The sequence below is a fragment of the Molossus molossus genome, unplaced genomic scaffold (assembly GCF_014108415.1).
Source record: "Molossus molossus isolate mMolMol1 unplaced genomic scaffold, mMolMol1.p scaffold_m16_p_10, whole genome shotgun sequence".
NCBI classification, from domain to species: Eukaryota; Metazoa; Chordata; class Mammalia; order Chiroptera; family Molossidae; genus Molossus; species Molossus molossus.
The window spans coordinates 75,518,821-75,522,488 of record NW_023425345.1 but is presented as its reverse complement, the minus strand read 5'-3'; the positions used below and the strand labels follow the sequence as shown (position 1 = coordinate 75,522,488).

At 36.3% G+C, this 3,668-nt stretch overlaps 1 pseudogene; it reads right to left on the bottom strand.

Moving 5' to 3' along the window:
* Window positions 1-1,852: 1,852 nt before the first annotated feature.
* LOC118623605 lies at window positions 1,853-2,787 on the bottom strand (annotated as a pseudogene).
* Between the last annotated feature and the right edge of the window lie 881 nt (window positions 2,788-3,668).

The window sequence follows — 3,668 nt, the reverse complement described above, 5'->3', positions numbered from 1 at the left end:
CCTGGCTGGTTTGGCTCAGTGGTTAGAGTGTCGGCCTGCGGTCCAAAGAGACCTGGGTTCAGTTCCCACTGAGGGCATGTACCTTGTCCCTGGCCCTGGTTGGGTCGTGTGGGTGGCAACCACTTGATGTGTCCCTTTCACATCAATGTTTCTCTCTCTCTCCCTCCCACTCTATCTGAACAAAAAAAAGGAAAAATGTCCTGGGTGAGGATTAAAAAAAAAACCTACAATGAAATACCACCTTTCACCTGTTGGAATGGCTATTTTCAACAAGACAAGTAATAACACGTGATTGAGAAGTTGGGGGGAAAAAAAACTCTCATTCACTGTTGGTGGGAATGTAAACTGGTACAGCCACCATGGAAAACAGTATGGCAGTTCCTCAAAAAATTAAGAATAAAGTTAATATGCAACCCAGCAACTCCTCTTCTGGGTATCTACCCCAAATTTTTGAAAACATTTATTCACAAAGATATATGCACCCCTGTGTTCATTGTACATTATTCACAGTGGCCAAGACATGGAAGCAACCCAATTGTCCTTCAATAGATAATTGGATAAAGATGTGATACATATATACTGTGGAAACTTACTCTGCCATAAGAAAAGATAAAATACTGCCATTTGCAACAACATGGATGGTTCTTGAGAATACTATGCTAAATAAAATAAGTTAGACAGAAAATGTTACCTGATGTCACTCAAATGTGGGATATAAAACTGAAAGCAACAAATGAACAAACAAGAAAAATAAACAAAACTCATAGAAACCTACAACAGTATGGTGGTTACCAGAGGGAAGGGGGTGGAGTAGTAAAGAGTAAAGGGGCTCAAATATATGGTGACAAAGATTTAACTTTGGGTGGTGGGCACACAATGCAATATGATCATGTATCATAGAAATGTACGCTTGAAACCTATATAATCATATTAACTAATGTCACCCCAATAAATTTAATTTAAAAATAAGCCCATTCGGTGTGGCTCAGTGGATTGAGCCTTGTCCCATGGTCAAAGGTCCCAGTTCGATTCCCCATCAGGGCACATGCCCAGGTTGCTGGCTCAATCCCCAGTAGGGGGCGTGCAGGAAGCAGCCAATCGATGTTTCTCTCTCACATCAATGTTTCTCTCTCTCTCTCTCTTCCTCACTCTCTAAAAAATCAATAAAAACATATATTTTTTTAAATGAGAGAAATAAATAATCTACATTCAAGAGTTAACATTTCAGTTGGTGCATCAGTATCAATCTATTTTATGTAATTTTAATGCAGATTTTAATTCTTTACCAGGAATTACCAGTGCATTACTTTCTTCATTTTAACTTAATTCATGGCATTCTAGCAATTTTAAATAACTTTTATATTTGATTGGATCCATTCAATAAAATATATGAATCTTGTAATGTTAAAGCTTCTTAATATTAAAAAAAAATGTTTTTAAATCCTAAATTTGTATTTATTCCTTATTTTAAAATATACTTGAGACTTTGAATGTTTTTCTTTGTTACACTTATAAATAGTATTCATTATTTTTAATATTGTTTCTCTCCTTATTTGAGTAGTTTTGTTTTGAAAAAGTGATGTGCATAATGGCACCAATATTTTATTATAAATTTCCTAGTCCTTTCAGCATTGATAAATAAAGGTTGAAAGTGAGATCATGCCTAGATTTCCTAAAACAACTATTCTCTTTTTTCTTAATAAAAGTTATTCTTCAAAAGGTTGATTTTAAGGAGACATGAGGGGTAACTTGATCAGGGTCAATGCTGAATGGAAGGTCAACTCTAGATCAGGAAGAGACAAAATAGGGTAGAACATGAACACTGCTTAAGGATCCTGACTTCAACACTTCACTAGTTCTTTGAAAACAATATTATTCTTTTGACTAAGTCATTAACAGCTTGTTTTACTTGTTTGTTTCTCAGAGTATATATAAATGGGTTTAACATGGGGGAAATGAAAGAAGTGAGTATTGATACTCCCTTATTAATGGCCATTTCATCTTTTGCTGAAGGTTTGCTATAGACAAAGATGCAGCTGCCATAGGTGATAGGAACCACAATAATGTGAGAAGAACGGGTAGAAAAAGCTTTTGTCCTTTGCTGGGAGAAGAAAACCTTAGAATTGTTCTGATGATACACATGTAGGACAAAATGGCACATATGAGGGTCATGATGAAGATCAACACAGAGCACACAATAACCATCTGCTCTATGAACCATGTGTCTGAGCACAAAATCTTCACTATAGGATTAGCATCATAGACAAAGTGGTCAATGGCATTCGAGTCACAGAATTTCAGGTCCAGACCCAGGCAAAGCAGTAGGAATATGATTAACAAAGTGCTCATCCCACAGCAGAAGATAAGCCTTTTGCAGACCACGTGGTTCATGATAGTCACGTAATGCAGGGGTTTTCAGATAGCTATGTATCGATCATATGACATGGTGGCCAGGAGAAAAAATTCCGTTATTCCAAAAAGATATGTAAAAAATAATTGGCATACACAAGCATTATAGGTAATAGTCCTGTAACTTGTTGATATGCTGTATACGAATCTAGGCATGCAAGCAGAAGTGAATGAGATTTCTTAGGAAAAACTTTGGAGAAAAAAGTAAATTGCAGTCTTAAGGTGAAAATCCACTATTGTGAGGATGATGATGGTCAGATTTCCAGTTACACTCAACATGTAGGTGATAAGTAGAAATATAAAAATTACAATCTGCAGTTGTGGGTCATCTGTCAATCCCAAGAAGATGAATCTGGTTAGTGATGTATGGTTACTCATTTCTGGTTCCAAATTTCTGCAGAATTTGCATGTAAAACTGAGGGAGATAGGATCTGAGAAAACAGTGGAGAAAATGTTTTACAATAGATTTTGTTTAGAAAAGCCAAGCAATGTATTTTACATGTATTGTTTTTACTTGATAGTATTTTTATTTTTTAACTTATCTTTATTGTTGAATGTATTACAAATGTTCCTCATTTTTTCCCCATTGACCCCTCCTCCCCACTCCCGCCCCCCTCTTGCTTTTCCCCACACTATTGTCTGTATCCATTGGTTATGCAAATATACATATAAGTTCTTTGGTTTATTTATTCCCACTCCCCCAACCCCCTCTTCCCTTTTAGGTTTCTCAGTCTAACAACTAATTTGTACTTCTAATTCCTTTTACCTTTTTCACCCATCCTGCCAACCCCCTCCCATCTGGCAACCAACAAAATGTTCTCTGTATCTATAAGAATGTTTCTGTTCTGCTTGTTCATTTTGTTTGTAGATTCAGTTATTGATAAATATTGCCATTTTGTTTGTTCATATTTTTTATCTTTGTCTTCAAGAAGACCCTTCAACATTTCATATAATAATGGTTTGGTGGTGATGAACCCTTTAGCTATTCCTTGTCTGGGAAACTCTTTACATGGCCATCGATTCTAAATGACAACTTTACAGGATAGAGTAATCTTGGTCGTAGGTTCTTGCTTTTCATCACTTTGAAAATTTCTTGCCACTCCCACCTGGCCTGCGAAGTTTCTTTTGAGAAATCAGCTGACAGTCTTATGGGAACTCCCTTGTAGGTAACTAACTGCTTTTCTCTTGCTGCTTTTAAGATTCTCTCTTTGTCTTGAACCTTTTGCATTTTGATGATGATGTGTCTTGGTATGGGCCTC